The sequence below is a fragment of the Phyllobates terribilis genome, unplaced genomic scaffold, assembly GCF_046119375.1.
Source record: "Phyllobates terribilis strain yellow unplaced genomic scaffold, ASM4611937v1 Scaffold_1__5_contigs__length_1240528914, whole genome shotgun sequence".
NCBI lineage: Eukaryota > Metazoa > Chordata > Amphibia > Anura > Dendrobatidae > Phyllobates > Phyllobates terribilis.
In genome coordinates this window covers 544,530,586-544,548,377 of record NW_027362761.1, presented here as the reverse complement: position 1 = coordinate 544,548,377, position 17,792 = coordinate 544,530,586, and the positions used below count along the sequence as shown (strand labels likewise).

The window sequence follows — 17,792 nt, the reverse complement described above, 5'->3', positions numbered from 1 at the left end:
TAATGCTAGTTACTCATGCATCTCTACAGTTAATGCTAGTTACTCATACATTCCTATTAGTAATGCTAAGTACTCATGCATTCTTCTAAGTAATGCCAGTTACTCATGCAGCCTTAGAAGTAATTCTAGCTAAGCATGCATCTCTATATGTAGTGATAGTTAAGCATGCATCCTTAGAAGCAATGTTAATTAAGCATGCATCCTCAGAAGTGATGGTAGCTAAGCATGAATCCTCATACGTAATGCTAATTACTCATGCATCCCTATTAGTCATGCTAGTTACTCATGCATCTCTATGAGTAATGCTAGTTATTCATACATCACTATAAGTAATGCTAGTTACTCATGCATCCCTATAAGTAATGCTAGTTACTCATGCATCCCTATAAGTAATGCTAATTACTCATGCATCCCTATAAGTAATGCTAGTTACTCATGTATCCCTATAAGTAATGCTAGTTACTCATGCATCCCTATAAGTAATGCTAGTTACTCATACATCCCTATAAGCAATGCTAGCTACTCATGCATCCCTGTAAGTACTGCTAGTTACTCATGCATCTCTACAGATAATGCTAGTTACTCATACATTCCTATTAGTAATGCGAATTACTCATGCATTCTTCTAAGTAATGCCAGTTACTCATGCAGTCTTAGGAGTAATGCTAGTTAAGCATGCATCCCTATAAGTAATGATAGTTAAGCATGCATCCTTAGAGGTAATGATAGTTAAACATGCATCCTCAGAAGTAATGGTAGTTAAGCATGAATCCTTATACGTAATGCTAATTACTCATGTATCCCTATAAGTAATGCTACTCATGCATCCTTATAAGTAATGCTAGTTACTCATGCATCTCTACAAATAATGCTAGTAACTCATACATTCCTACAAATAATTTTAGTTACTCATGCAACCTTATTAGTAATGCTAGTTACAAAATGTAAAGACCTGGGATCTTCCATGGGCGTAACGCTACTCAGACAACACAGAGTGAAGGTAAAACAGCGTGGCAATACTTTATTAAACCACAAAGTGGACAATAAACACACAGAACAGTTCCAGCAAATACCAAAGATGGTACAGCATTACACAGTCTCACCCTTCCTTCTCCGCCTGCCTTGGATAGAACAGCTGCAACTTTGGAGACTTCCAGGGCCGACTACCTCAACCAGTGGCCCCCCGATTCTAACGTGTCCCCACAGAGGGGACGTAGTGGCAAGCTTAGGAAGCTGGCAGTCCATCGAAGTACAAGGCCAGGAGACCCGAGGGTCCCAACCTGGTCCATCCAAGAGTTTCCATGGAGCCAGATGACCGTCGGATCCAAATCTGGCTTCTCCAAATGTCTCCATGGGTTGCAGGCGATAGGTTAGTCCCTCCTGGCAACCCCAAACAACATATCCATGGGGCAAGGTGACTTCTTCGTTCCAACCTGGTCTCCCCAAAATGTATCCATGTCTCTCTGATTGTTAATGGAGCAGATCCGTATCTTTCCAGTCAGGGCCAGTGACCTTAGGCTAGAATCATGTAGAAAACAAATCTGTGTCTCTTTGGGTGATTCCATACAAACCATCTGTTGTCCTGAAGGATGTCTCTCATTCTCCTTGTAAAGTCTTTCAGATGCTCCTTGATTCTGCTTGCAGCACTACAGACATCCCTGTTTTTAGTCTCTCTGCTCTCTGTGTCCTTTTTAAGTACACATCCACAGGTCAAGGGTCATTGGGTAAGAGGTCAAGGTGCAGGGCTCACCTATCATTCTTTGAGCTAATCTATTTACATAGTTGGTATCACCGGGGCTACTGTAAAATAAACCTATAGCTGACTTTTATTATAATTTGTCAATAGCATGGTAAACATGATTGTTTAAAAAGGAATAGAATTCAACAATCAGGGTTACACAAATACTGGTCTGTTCTTATTGACCAGACACAAATACACAAAGATATTAGAGTATTTCTCTTGGATGAACAAATCTAAATGTTTGACTTATTAAGATTTTAGGCTGCATCATCACACTCATGCATCCCTATAAGTAATGCTAGTTAATTATGCATCCTTTTAAGTGATTATAGTTACCAATGCATGCCTATAAGGAATTCTAAATACCTATGCATTCCTGTAAGTAATGCTAGTTATTTATGCATACCTATAAGTAATGCTAGGCTAGTTAGTCATTCATCCCTATAAGTAATGCTATTTGCCCATGCATCCCTATAAGTAATATTGGTTACTCATGCATCCCTATGAGTAATACTGGTTACTCATATATCCCTATAACTAATGGTAGTTACTCATGCATCCCTATGAGTAATGCTAGTTACTCATGGATCCCTATAAGTAATGCTAGTTACTCATGCATCCCTATAAGTAATGCCAGTTACTCATGCATTCCTATAAGTAATGCTAGTTACTCATGCATCCCTATAAGTAATGCTACTTACTCATGTATCCCTATAAGTAATGCTAGTTACTCATGCATCCCTATAAGTAATGCTAGTTACTCATGCATCCCTATAAGTAATGCTAGTTACTCATGGATCCCAATAAGTAATGCTAGTTGCTCATGCATCCCTATGAGTAATGCTAGCTACTCATGCATCCCTATGAGTAATGCTAGTTACTCCTGAATGCCTATAAGTAATGATAGTTACTCATGCATCCCTATAAGTAATGCTAGTTACTCATGCATCCCTATAAGTAATGCTAGTTACTCATGCATCCCTATAAGTAATGCTAGTTACTCATGGATCCCTATAAGTAATGCTAGTTACTCATGCATCCCTATGAGTAATGCTAGTTACTCATGCATCCCTATGAGTAATGCTAGTTACTCATGCATCCCTATAAGTAATGCTAGTTACTCATGGATCCCCAGAAGTAATGCTAGTTACTCATGCATCCCTACGAGTAATGCTAGTTACTCATGCATCCCTATGAGTAATGCTAGTTACTCATGCATCCCTATAAGTAATGCTAGTTACTCATACATCCCTATAAGTAATGCTAGTTACTCATGCGCCCCCTGGGCCGTGGGGTACTCGGCAGCCGGGCCTCTGGTTGCTGGGGAATATCACGGTAGCTGGCCCGGTCCGTGACCCAGGGCGGTCAGTAAAAAGGGGGGGATACTTATAAGGGATTTAAAGTGTTCGTGACGCCACCTGTGGAATGCGGCTAAGGGGTGCCACCGCTGCGGAGCAGTCCTCTGGAGCTGGTGTTATGGCAGCAGGGATGGTGTGGCTCTCCACAGGTAGAGCTAGCTCCAGGGCAGCGTGGGGTGTAATGGATGGTGGTGCAGGGGAGATGGGACCCAGCCGGGTCATAGGAAGAACAGACAGACACATCAGGGCTAGTTTCAGTACCTTTACTGCAGATGGTAGTCAGGTACGGTCCGGGGCACTTGTAGGTGGTGTGCACTTCTGGTCTTGCTCCCCAGTGAGCAGGTGTAAGGCCTACTTTCTGTATCTTCCTGTCTCTCTACTTGGAGCTTCTGACCTGCCTGGAACAGGGTCTAGCTCCCTTGATGTTTCTCTCACCCGTCTTGCTTGGCTGCGAGGGCTTTCCCACTGGTTATCACGATCCCTGGACACTGGGGCCTTCGTGGTACCTAGTCCTCTGTGTGTGCACTACTCACGGGTGGACTGAGAGATATGAAATCCTCCTCAGTATGCCGGATTCCCTACTGGGCATAGAGATCCCAATAGGCTCGGGCTCGGTGCCCGGCTTGCAACAGGGGACGAACCTTCTGTGGTTCCTCTGTCCCTCATGGCTCTTCTCTTCCTTCTTGCCTTCTAGCCCACTCTAGACACTCACTGGCCAGAAAAGCCCGCAGCTTGGGCCTAGCCTGGCTTTCAGCCACACAGACTTCAGCTTGTCTGGTGCTGCAGCATCGTGTTACACTCTCTGACTCCCACTGACTGACTTCCTGAACTCCACCCCACAGTATAAATATACCTGACAGGGCTCCATCTAGTGGACTTGGGTGGAGGTGTCTGCATGTATTGAGGCCACTGGGGAGAATCCCATCTGTGCAAAACCAAGGAGTTCTGTGACAGCCTGCAGCTACAGGGCATCACACTAGCTACTCATGCATCCCTATAAGTAATGCTAGTTACTCATGCATCCCTATTAGTAATGCTAGTTACTCATGGATCCCTATAAGTAATGCTATTTACTCATGCATCCCTATGAGTAATGCTAGTTACTCATGCATTTCAATAAGTAATGCTAGTTACTCATGGATCCCTATAAGTAATGCTAGTTACTCATGCATCGCTAAGAGTAATGCTAGCTACTCATGCATTTCTATAAGTAATGCTTCTTCCTCATGCATCCCTATAAGTAATGCTAGTTACTCATGCATCCCTTTAAGTAATGTCAGTTACTCATGGATCCATATAAGTAATGCTAGCTAGTCATTCATTTCTATAAGTAATGATAGTTACTCATGCATCCCTATAAGTAATGCTAGTTACTCATGCATCCCTATGAGCAATGCTAGTTACTCATGCATCCCTATAAGCAATGCTAGCTACTCATGCATCCCTATAATTAATGCTAGTTACTCTTGCATCCCTATGAGTAATACTAGTTACTCATGCATTTCTATAAGTAATGCTAGTTACTCATGCATCCTATAAGTAATGATAGTTACCCATGCATCCCTAAAAGTAATGCTAGTTACTCATGCATCCCTATAAGTAATGATAGTTACTCATGCATCCCTATAAGTAATACTAGTTACTCATGCATCCTATAAGTAATGCTAGTTACTCATGCATCCCTATAAGTAATGTTAGTTACTCAAGCATCCTATAAGTAATGGAAGTTACTCATGCATCCGTATAAGTAATGCAAGTTACTCATGCATCCCTGTAAGTAATGTCAGTTACTCATGGATCCCTATAAGTAATGCTAGCTACTCATGCATCCCTATAATTATTGCTAGTTACTCTGGTATGCCTATGAGTAATACTAGTTACTCATGCATTTCTATAAGTAATGCTAGTTGCACATGCATCACTGTGAGTAATGCTAATTACTCATGCATCACTATAAGTAATGCTAGTTACTCATGCATCCCTATAAGTAATGCTAGTTACACATGCATCCCTGTAAGTAATACTAGTTTGTCCTACATCCCTATAAGTAATACTAGTTACTCATGCATCCCTATAAGTAATACTAATTACTCATGCATCCCTATAAGTAATGCTAGTTACTCATGCATCCCTGTAAGTAATACTAGTTACCCATGCATCCCTATAAGTAATGCTAGTTACTCATGCATCCCTATAAGTAATACTGGTTACTCATGCACCCCTTTAAGTAATGTTAGTTACTCATGCATACCTATAAGTAATGTCAGTTACTCTTGCATCATTAAAATAAATGCTAGTTATTCATGCATCCCTATAAATAATGCTAGTTACTCATGCATCCCTATGAGTAATGCTAGTTACTCATGCATTTCTATAAGTAATGCTAGTTACTCATGCATTTCTATAAGTAATGCTAGTTACTCATACACCCCTATAAGTAATGCTAGTTTCTCATGTATCCCTATAAGTAATGTTAGTTACTCATGGATCCCTATGAGTAATGCTAGCTACTCATACATCCCTATAATTAATACTAGTTACTCATGCATCCCTATAAGTAATGCTAGTTACTCATGCATCCCTGTAAGTAAAACTAGTTACTCAAGCATCCCTATGAGTAATGCTAGTTACTCATGCATCCCTATAAGTAATGCTAGTTATTCATGGATCCCTAAAAGTAATGTTAGTTACTCATGCATCACTATAAGTAATGCTAGTCACTCATGCATCTCAATAAGTAATGCTAGTTACTCATGCATCCCTATAAGTAATGCTAGACACTCATGCATCCCTGTAAGTAATTCTAGTTACTCATGCATCCCTATAAGCAATACTAGATACACATGCATCCCTATAAGTAATACTAGTTACTCATGCACCCCTATAAGTAATGCTAGTTACTCATGCATCACTATAAGTAATGCTAGTTACTCATGCATCCCTGGAAGTAATGCTAGTTACTCATGCATCCCTATAAGTAATGCTAGTTACTCATGCACCCCTATAAGGAATTCTACTTACTTATGCATCCCTATGAGTAATGCTAGTTACTCATGCATCCCTATGAGTAATGATAGTTACTTAAGCATCCCTATAAGTAAAGATAGTTACTTAAGCATCCCTATAAGTAATGCTAGTTACTCATGCATCCCTATGAGTAATGCTGGTTACTCAAGCATCTCTATAAGTAATGCTAGTTACTCATGCATCCCTACGAGCAATGCTAGTTACTCATGCATGCCTATGAGTAATGATAGTTACATAAGCATCCCTATAAGTAAAGATAGTTACTTAAGCATCCCTATAAGTAATGCTAGTTACTCATGCATCCATATGAGTAATGCTGGTTACTCAAGCATCCCTATAAGTAATGCTAGTTACTCATGCATCCCTACGAGCAATGCTAGTTACTCATGCATGCCTATAAGTAATGCTAGTTACTCATGCATCCCTATGAGTAATGTTCTTTACTCATGCATCCCTATAAGTAATGCTCGTTACTCATGCGCCCCCTGGGCCGTGGGGTACTCGGCAGCCGGGCCTCTGGTTGCTGGGGAATATCACGGTAGCTGGCCCGTAACGTGACCCAGGGCGGTCAGTAAAAAGGGGGGGATACTTATAAGGGATTTAAAGTGTTCGTGACGCCACCTGTGGAATGCGGCTAAGGGGTGCCACCGCTGCGGAGCAGTCCTCTGGAGCTGGTGTTATGGCAGCAGGGATGGTGTGGCTCTCCACAGGTAGAGCTAGCTCCAGGGCAGCGTGGGGTGTAATGGATGGTGGTGCAAGGGAGATGGGACCCAGCCGGGTCATAGGAAGAACAGACAGACACATCAGGGCTAGTTTCAGTACCTTTACTGCAGATGGTAGTCAGGTACGGTCCGGGGCACTTGTAGGTGGTGTGCACTTCTGGTCTTGCTCCCCAGTGAGCAGGTGTAAGGCCTACTTTCTGTATCTTCCTGTCTCTCTACTTGGAGCTTCTGACCTGCCTGGAACAGGGTCTAGCTCCCTTGATGTTTCTCTCACCCGTCTTGCTTGGCTGCGAGGGCTTTCCCACTGGTTATCATGATCCCTGGACACTGGGGCCTTCGTGGTACCTAGTCCTCTGTGTGTGCACTACTCACGGGTGGACTGAGAGATATGAAATCCTCCTCAGTATGCCGGATTCCCTACTGGGCATAGAGATCCCAATAGGCTCGGGCTCGGTGCCCGGCTTGCAACAGGGGACGAACCTTCTGTGGTTCCTCTGTCCCTCATGGCTCTTCTCTTCCTTCTTGCCTTCTAGCCCACTCTAGACACTCACTGGCCAGAAAAGCCCGCAGCTTGGGCCTAGCCTGGCTTTCAGCCACACAGACTTCAGCTTGTCTGGTGCTGCAGCATCGTGTTACACTCTCTGACTCCCACTGACTGACTTCCTGAACTCCACCCCACAGTATAAATATACCTGACAGGGCTCCATCTAGTGGACTTGGGTGGAGGTGTCTGCATGTATTGAGGCCACTGGGGAGAATCCCATCTGTGCAAAACCAAGGAGTTCTGTGACAGCCTGCAGCTACAGGGCATCACACTAGCTACTCATGCATCCCTATAAGTAATGCTAGTTACTCATGCATCCCTATTAGTAATGCTAGTTACTCATGGATCCCTATAAGTAATGCTATTTACTCATGCATCCCTATGAGTAATGCTAGTTACTCATGCATTTCAATAAGTAATGCTAGTTACTCATGGATACCTATAAGTAATGCTAGTAACTCATGCATCGCTAAGAATAATGCTAGCTACTCATGCATTTCTATAAGTAATGCTTGTTCCTCATGCATCCCTATAAGTAATGCTAGTTACTCATGCATCCCTTTAAGTAATGTCAGTTACTCATGGATCCATATAAGTAATGCTAGCTACTCATGCATTTCTATAAGTAATGCTTGTTCCTCATGCATCCCTATAAGTAATGCTAGTTACTCATGCATCCCTTTAAGTAATGTCAGTTACTCATGGATCCATATAAGTAATGCTAGCTACTCATGCATCCCTATAAGTAATGCTAGTTACTCATGCATCCCTATGAGCAATGCTAGTTACTCATGCATCCCTATAAGCAATGCTAGCTACTCATGCATCCCTATAATTAATGCTAGTTACTATTGCATCCCTATGAGTAATACTAGTTACTCATGCATTTCTATAAGTAATACTAGTTACTCATGCATCCCTATAAGTAATGATAGTTACCCATGCATCCCTAAAAGTAATGCTAGTTACTCATGCATCCCTATAAGTAATGATAGTTACTCATGCATCCCTATAAGTAATACTAGTTACTCATGCATCCTATAAGTAATGCTAGTTACTCATGCATCCCTATAAGTAATGTTAGTTACTCAAGCATCCTATAAGTAATGGAAGTTACTCATGCATCCGTATAAGTAATGCAAGTTACTCATGCATCCCTGTAAGTAATGTCAGTTACTCATGGATCCCTATAAGTAATGCTAGCTACTCATGCATCCCTATAATTATTGCTAGTTACTCTGGTATGCCTATGAGTAATACTAGTTACTCATGCATTTCTATAAGTAATGCTAGTTGCACATGCATCACTGTGAGTAATGCTAATTACTCATGCATCACTATAAGTAATGCTAGTTACTCATGCATCCCTATAAGTAATGCTAGTTACACATGCATCCCTGTAAGTAATACTAGTTTGTCCTACATCCCTATAAGTAATACTAGTTACTCATGCATCCCTATAAGTAATACTAATTACTCATGCATCCCTATAAGTAATGCTAGTTACTCATGCATCCCTGTAAGTAATACTAGTTACCCATGCATCCCTATAAGTAATCCTAGTTACTCATGCATCCCTATAAGCAATACTAGATACACATGCATCCCTATAAGTAATACTAGTTACTCATGCACCCCTATAAGTAATGCTAGTTACTCATGCATCACTATAAGTAATGCTAGTTACTCATGCATCCCTGGAAGTAATGCTAGTTACTCATGCATCCCTATAAGTAATGCTAGTTACTCATGCACCCCTATAAGGAATGCTACTTACTTATGCATCCCTATGAGTAATGCTAGTTACTTAAGCATCCCTATAAGTAAAGATAGTTACTTAAGCATCCTTATAAGTAATGCTAGTTACTCATGCATCCCTATGAGTAATGCTGGTTACTCAAGCATCTCTATAAGTAATGCTAGTTACTCATGCATCCCTACGAGCAATGCTAGTTACTCATGCATGCCTATGAGTAATGATACTTACATAAGCATCCCTATAAGTAAAGATAGTTACTTAAGCATCCCTATAAGTAATGCTAGTTACTCATGCATCCATATGAGTAATGCTGGTTACTCAAGCATCCCTATAAGTAATGCTAGTTACTCATGCATCCCTACGAGCAATGCTAGTTACTCATGCATGCCTATAAGTAATGCTAGTTACTCATGCATCCCTATGAGTAATGTTCTTTACTCATGCATCCCTATAAGTAATGTTAGTTATATATTCATCCCTGTTAGTAATGCAAGTTACTCTTGCATCCCTTTGAGTAATGCTAGTTCCTCATGCATCCTTATAAGTAATGCTAGCTACTCATGCATCCCTATAAGTTATACTAGTTACTCATGCATCCCTATGAGCAATGCTAGTTACTCATGCATGTCTATAAGTAATGCTAGTTACTCATGCATCCCTATGAGTAATGTTAGTTACTCATGCATCCCTATAAGTAATGCTGGTTACTCATACATCCCTATAAGTAATGCTAGTTACTCATGTATCTCTATAAGTAATGCTAGTTACTCATGCACCCCTATAAGTAATGCTAGTTACTCATGCATCCCTATGAGTAATGCTAGTTACACATGCACGCCTATAAGTAATGCTAGTTACTCATGCATCCCTATGAGTAATGCTAGTTACTCATGCATCCCTATGAGTAATGCTAGTTAGTCATGCATATCTATATGTAATGCTACTTATTCATGCACCCCTATAAGGAATGCTACTTACTTATGCATCCCTATGAGTAATGCTAGTTTCTCATGCATCCCTATGAGTAATGCTAGTTACTCATGGATCCCTATAAGTAATGCTAGTTACTCATGCATCCCTATAAGTAATGCCAGTTACTCATGCATTCCTATAAGTAATGCTAGTTACTCATGCATCCCTATAAGTAATGCTACTTACTCATGTAGCCCTATAAGTAATGCTAGTTACTCATGCATCCCTATAAGTAATGCTAGTTACTCATGCATCCCTATAAGTAATGCTAGTTACTCATGGATCCCAATAAGTAATGCTAGTTACTCATGCATCCCTATGAGTAATGCTAGCTACTCATGCATCCCTATGAGTAATGCTAGTTACTCCTGAATGCCTATAAGTAATGATAGTTACTCATGCATCCCTATAAGTAATGCTAGTTACTCATGCATCCCTATATGTAATGCTAGTTACTCATGCATCCCTATAAGTAATGCTAGTTACTCATGGATCCCTATAAGTAATGCTAGTTACTCATGCATCCCTATGAGTAATGCTAGTTACTCATGCATCCCTATGAGTAATGCTAGTTACTCATGCATCACTATAAGTAATGCTAGTTACTCATGGATCCCCAGAAGTAATGCTAGTTACTCATGCATCCCTACGAGTAATGCTAGTTACTCATGCATCCCTATGAGTAATGCTAGTTACTCATGCATCCCTATAAGTAATGCTAGTTACTCATACACCCCTATAAGTAATGCTAGTTACTCATGCGCCCCCTGGGCCGTGGGGTACTCGGCAGCCGGGCCTCTGGTTGCTGGGGAATATCACGGTAGCTGGCCCGGTCCGTGACCCAGGGCGGTCAGTAAAAAGGGGGGGATACTTATAAGGGATTTAAAGTGTTCGTGACACCACCTGTGGAATGCGGCTAAGGGGTGCCACCGCTGCGGAGCAGTCCTCTGGAGCTGGTGTTATGGCAGCAGGGATGGTGTGGCTCTCCACAGGTAGAGCTAGCTCCAGGGCAGCGTGGGGTGTAATGGATGGTGGTGCAGGGGAGATGGGACCCAGCCGGGTCATAGGAAGAACAGACAGACACATCAGGGCTAGTTTCAGTACCTTTACTGCAGATGGTAGTCAGGTACGGTCCGGGGCACTTGTAGGTGGTGTGCACTTCTGGTCTTGCTCCCCAGTGAGCAGGTGTAAGGCCTACTTTCTGTATCTTCCTGTCTCTCTACTTGGAGCTTCTGACCTGCCTGGAACAGGGTCTAGCTCCCTTGATGTTTCTCTCACCCGTCTTGCTTGGCTGCGAGGGCTTTCCCACTGGTTATCACGATCCCTGGACACTGGGGCCTTCGTGGTACCTAGTCCTCTGTGTGTGCACTACTCACGGGTGGACTGAGAGATATGAAATCCTCCTCAGTATGCCGGATTCCCTACTGGGCATAGAGATCCCAATAGGCTCGGGCTCGGTGCCCGGCTTGCAACAGGGGACGAACCTTCTGTGGTTCCTCTGTCCCTCATGGCTCTTCTCTTCCTTCTTGCCTTCTAGCCCACTCTAGACACTCACTGGCCAGAAAAGCCCGCAGCTTGGGCCTAGCCTGGCTTTCAGCCACACAGACTTCAGCTTGTCTGGTGCTGCAGCATCGTGTTACACTCTCTGACTCCCACTGACTGACTTCCTGAACTCCACCCCACAGTATAAATATACCTGACAGGGCTCCATCTAGTGGACTTGGGTGGAGGTGTCTGCATGTATTGAGGCCACTGGGGAGAATCCCATCTGTGCAAAACCAAGGAGTTCTGTGACAGCCTGCAGCTACAGGGCATCACACTAGCTACTCATGCATCCCTATAAGTAATGCTAGTTACTCATGCATCCCTATTAGTAATGCTAGTTACTCATGGATCCCTATAAGTAATGCTATTTACTCATGCATCCCTATGAGTAATGCTAGTTACTCATGCATTTCAATAAGTAATGCTAGTTACTCATGGATCCCTATAAGTAATGCTAGTTACTCATGCATCGCTAAGAGTAATGCTAGCTACTCATGCATTTCTATAAGTAATGCTTGTTCCTCATGCATCCCTATAAGTAATGCTAGTTACTCATGCATCCCTTTAAGTAATGTCAGTTACTCATGGATCCATATAAGTAATGCTAGCTAGTCATTCATTTCTATAAGTAATGATAGTTACTCATGCATCCCTATAAGTAATGCTAGTTACTCATGCATCCCTATGAGCAATGCTAGTTACTCATGCATCCCTATAAGCAATGCTAGCTACTCATGCATCCCTATAATTAATGCTAGTTACTATTGCATCCCTATGAGTAATACTAGTTACTCATGCATTTCTATAAGTAATACTAGTTACTCATGCATCCCTATAAGTAATGATAGTTACCCATGCATCCCTAAAAGTAATGCTAGTTACTCATGCATCCCTATAAGTAATGATAGTTACTCATGCATCCCTATAAGTAATGCTAGTTACTCATGCATCCCTATAAGTAATGTTAGTTACTCAAGCATCCTATAAGTAATGGAAGTTACTCATGCATCCGTATAAGTAATGCAAGTTACTCATGCATCCCTGTAAGTAATGTCAGTTACTCATGGATCCCTATAAGTAATGCTAGCTACTCATGCATCCCTATAATTATTGCTAGTTACTCTGGTATGCCTATGAGTAATACTAATTACTCATGCATTTCTATAAGTAATGCTAGTTGCACATGCATCACTGTGAGTAATGCTAATTACTCATGCATCACTATAAGTAATGCTAGTTACTCATGCATCACTATAAGTAATGCTAGTTACTCATGCATCCCTATAAGTAATGCTAGTTACTCATGCATCCCTGTAAGTAATACTAGTTACCCATGCATCCCTATAAGTAATGCTAGTTACTCATGCATCCCTATAAGTAATACTGGTTACTCATGCACCCCTTTAAGTAATGTTAGTTACTCATGCATACCTATAAGTAATGCTAGTTACTCTTGCATCCCTAAAATAAATGCTAGTTATTCATGCATCCCTATAAATAATGCTAGTTACTCATGCATCCCTATGAGTAATGCTAGTTACTCATGCATTTCTATAAGTAATGCTAGTTACTCATGCATTTCTATAAGTAATGCTAGTTACTCATACACCCCTATAAGTAATGCTAGTTTCTCATGTATCCCTATAAGTAATGCTAGTTACTCATGGATCCCTATAAGTAATGCTAGCTACTCATACATCCCTATAATTAATACTAGTTACTCATGCATCCCTATAAGTAATGCTAGTTACACATGCATCCCTGTAAGTAAAACTAGTTACTCAAGCATCCCTATGAGTAATGCTAGTTACTCATGCATCCCTATAAGTAATGCTAGTTATTCATGGATCCCTAAAAGTAATGTTAGTTACTCATGCATCCCTATAAGTAATGCTAGTCACTCATGCATCTCAATAAGTAATGCTAGTTACTCATGCATCCCTATAGGTAATGCTAGACACTCATGCATCCCTGTAAGTAATTCTAGTTACTCATGCATCCCTATAAGTAATACTAGTTACTCATGCACCCCTATAAGTAATGCTAGTTACTCATGCATCACTATAAGTAATGCTAGTTACTCATGCATCCCTGGAAGTAATGCTAGTCACTCATGCATCCCTATAAGTAATGCTAGTTACTCATGCACCCCTATAAGGAATGCTACTTACTTATGCATCCCTATGAGTAATGCTAGTTACTCATGCATCCCTATGAGTAATGATAGTTACTTAAGCATCCCTATAAGTAAAGATAGTTACTTAAGCATCCCTATAAGTAATGCTAGTTACTCATGCATCCATATGAGTAATGCTGGTTACTCAAGCATCCCTATAAGTAAAGATAGTTACTTAAGCATCCCTATAAGTAATGCTAGTTACTCATGCATCCCTATGAGTAATGCTGGTTTCTCAAGCATCTCTATAAGTAATGCTAGTTACTCATGCATCCCTACGAGCAATTCTAGTTACTCATGCATGCCTATGAGTAATGATAGTTACATAAGCATCCCTATAAGTAAAGATAGTTACTTAAGCATCCCTATAAGTAATGCTAGTTACTCATGCATCCATATGAGTAATGCTGGTTACTCAAGCATCCCTATAAGTAATGCTAGTTACTCATGCATCCCTAAGAGCAATGCTAGTTACTCATGCATGCCTATAAGTAATGCTAGTTACTCATGCATCCCTATGAGTAATGTTCGTTACTCATGCATCCCTATAAGTAATGTTAGATATATATTCATCCCTGTTAGTAATGCAAGTTACTCTTGCATCCCTATGAGTAATGCTAGTTCCTCATGCATCCTTATAAGTAATGCTAGCTACTCATGCATCCCTATAAGTTATACTAGTTACTCATGCATCCCTATGAGCAATGCTAGTTACTCATGTATCTCTATAAGTAATGCTAGTTACTCATGCACCCCTATAAGTAATGCTAGTTACTCATGCATCCCTATGAGTAATGCTAGTTACACATGCACGCCTATAAGTAATGCTAGTTACTCATGCATCCCTATGAGTAATGCTAGTTACTCATGCATCCCTATGAGTAATGCTAGTTAGTCATGCATACCTATATGTAATGCTACTTATTCATGCATCCCTATGAGTAATGCTAGTTTCTCATGCATCCCTATGAGTAATGCTAGTTACTTAAGCATCCCTATAAGAAATGCAAGTTACTCATGCATGACTCTAAGTAATACTAGTTACTCATGCATCCCTATAAGTAATGCTAGTTACTCATGCATCCCTATGAGCAATGCTAGTTACTTATGCATCCCTATAAGTAATGCTGGTTAGTCATGCATCGCTATAAGTAATGCTGGTTAGTCATGCATCCCTAAAAGAAAAGCTAGTTTCTCATGTATGTCTATAAGTAATGCTAATTACTCATGCATCCCTATAGGTAATGCTAGTTACTCATACATCCCTATGAGTAAAACTAGTTACCCATTCAACCCAATAAGTAATGCTAGTTACTCATGCATTCCTATGAGTAATGCTAAATACTCATGCATCCCTATGAGTAATGCTAGTTACTCATGCATCCCTATGAGTAATGCTAGTTACTCATGCATCCCTATAAGTAATGCTAGTTACTCATGCATCCCTATGAATAATGCTAGTTAGTCATGCATGCCTATAAGTAATAATAGTTACTCAAGCATCCCTATGAGTAATGCTAGTTACTCACGCATCCCTATGAGTAATGCTAGTTACTCATTCATGCCTATTTGTAATGCTAGTTACGCATGCATCCCTATGAGTATTGCTAGTTACTTAAGCATCCCTATAAGTAATGCTAGTTACTCATTCATGACAATAAGTAATACTAGTTACTCATGCATCCCTATAATTAATGCTAGTTACTCATGCATCCCTATGAGTAATGCTAGATAGTTAAGCATCCCTATTAGTAATGATAGTTACTCTTGCATGACTATGAGTAATAATAGTTACTCATGCATCCCTATAAGTAATGCTAGTTACTCATGCATCCCTATGAGTAATGCAAGTTACTTAAGCATCCCTATAAGTAAATCTAGTTACTCATGAAGGCCTATAAGTAATGCTCGTTACTCATGCATCCCTGTAAGTAATGCTGGTTAAACATGCATCCCTATAAGAAATGCTAGTTACACATGTATGTCTATAAGTAATGCTAATTACTCATGCATCCCTATAGGTAATGCTAGTTACTCATGCATCCCTCTAATTAATACTAGTTACTCATTCAACCCCATAAGTAATGCTAGTTACAAATGCATTCCTATGACCAATGCTAGTTACTCATGAATCCCTATGAGTAATGTTAGTTACTCATGCATCCCTATGAGTAATGCTAGTTACTCATGCATCTTTATAAGTAATGCTAGTTACTCAAGCATCCCTATGAGTAATGCTAGTTACTCATGCATCCCTATGAGTAATTCTAGTTACTCACGCATCCTTATAAGTAATGCTAGTTGCTCATGCATCCCAATGAGCAATGCTAGTTACTCATGCATCCCTATGAGCAATGTTAGTTACTCATGCATCACTATAAGTAATGCTAGTTACTCATGCATCCCTATGAGTAATGCTAGTTACTCATGCATCCCTATGAGTAAAGCTAGTTAGTCATGCATGCTAATAAGTAATACTAGATACTCATGCATCCCTATGAGTAATACTAGTTACTCACGCATCCCTATAAGTATTGCTAGTTACATATTCATCCCTATTAGTAATGCAAGTTACTCATGCACCCCTATGAGTAATGCTAGTTACTCATGCATTCTTATATGTAGTGCTAGTTACTCATGCATCCCTATAAGTAATGCTAGTTTCTCATACATCCCTATGAGTAATGTTAGTTACTCATGCATCCCTATAAGTAATTCTAGTTACTCATGCATCCCTATAAGTAATGCTAGTTACTCATGTATCTCTATAATTATTGCTAGTTACTCATGCATCCCTATAAGTAATGCTAGTTACTCATGCATCCCTATGAGTAATTCTAGTTACTTAAGCATCCCTATAAGTAATGCTAGTTATTCATGCATGCCTATTACTAATGCTAGTTACTCATGCATCCCTATAAGTAATGCTAGTTACTCATGTATTCCTATGAGTAATGCTAGCTACTTAAGCATCCCTACGAGAAATGCTAGCCATTCATGGATCCATATATGTAAAGATAGCTATTCATGTATCTCTATAAGTAATGCTAGTTACTCATGCATCCCTATAAGTTAAACTAGTTACTCATTCAACCCCATAAGTAATGTTAGTTACTCATGCATTCCTATGAGTAATACTAGTTACTCATGCATCCTTATAAGTAATGCTAGTTACTCGTGTATCGCTATGAGCAATGCTAGTTACTCATGCATCCCTATGAGTAATGCCAGTTACTCATGAATCCCTATGAGTAATGTAAGTTACTCTCGCATCCCTATAAGTAATGCTAGTTACTCATGCATGCCTATAAGTAATGCTAGTTACTCATGCATCCCTATGAGTAATGCTAGTTACGCAATCATCCATATATGTAATGCTAGTTACATTTTCATCCCTATTAGTAATGCAAGTTACTCATGCATCCCTATGAGCATGCTAGTTACTCATGCATCCCTATGAGTAATGCTAGTTACTCATGCATCTTTATAAGTAATGCTAGTTACTCAAGCATCCCTATGAGTAATGCTAGTTACTCATGCATCCCTATGAGTAATTCTAGTTACTCATGCATCCTTATAAGTAATGCTAGTTGCTCATGCATCCCAATGAGCAATGATAGTTACTCATGAATCCCTATGAGTAATGTTAGTTACTCATGCATCACTATAAGTAATGCTAGTTACTCATGCATCCCTATGAGTAATGCTAGTTACTCTTGCATCCCTATGAGTAAAGCTAGTTAGTCATGCATGCCTATAAGTAATACTAGATACTCATGCATCCCTATGAGTAATGCTAGTTACTCACGCATCCCTATAAGTAATGCTAGTTACATATTCATCCCTATTAGTAATGCAAGTTACTCATGCACCCCTATGAGTAATGCTAGTTACTCATGCATTCTTATATGTAGTGCTAGTTACTCATGCATCCCTATAAGTAATGCT

The 17,792-nt window shown here is 40.3% G+C and overlaps 1 protein-coding gene across 11 annotated transcripts in view; it reads left to right on the top strand.

The window, feature by feature from the left end:
* Positions 1-17,792, top strand: part of CELF4 (CUGBP Elav-like family member 4) — a 1,491,885-nt gene that overhangs the window by 423,743 nt on the left and 1,050,350 nt on the right. The window lies entirely within an intron of this gene.